Source organism: Triticum dicoccoides, chromosome 7A (assembly GCF_002162155.2).
Source record: "Triticum dicoccoides isolate Atlit2015 ecotype Zavitan chromosome 7A, WEW_v2.0, whole genome shotgun sequence".
NCBI classification, from domain to species: Eukaryota; Viridiplantae; Streptophyta; class Magnoliopsida; order Poales; family Poaceae; genus Triticum; species Triticum dicoccoides.
In genome coordinates, this window is record NC_041392.1 from 595,636,718 (window position 1) to 595,637,224 (window position 507).

Genomic DNA, 507 nt, shown 5'->3' on the forward strand with positions numbered 1-507 from the left:
CCTAAACTACAAATTTTCTTATCTTATGATTTATATTTTTATTTTCTTATGCCAAATTTTACGTAGTGAATCAATAAGAATGTAACTATTGAAATTTCAAATAAAATTTAATTATGAAGTGATTGTAAGATTACCACGGGTGAAGAAATAACTTATTCTGCACCCAGGGTGATGAATAGTATCACTATATATACAAATTTTATGTACCACCGGTGGTAGTTACCACCGCTTCAGTTTTGTATGTTGTATATATTATTTATCAAATCGGAGAGTACGTGCACATAGTTTGTAATATATAAGAATGTTTAGGTAGTATATATACTAATTTTTAGGTAGTATATATCGTATTTTGAGTATAATTTTTTTACGTACAAATATATCCGTATCTCATAAGTATAATAAAAACCATGGGTCAACTTGCAATTTTTTCATGTAAGTCATTTTGAAATATGTTATATATAATATATGAACATATTTATAATGATAAATTAGTATATAAAATACAAT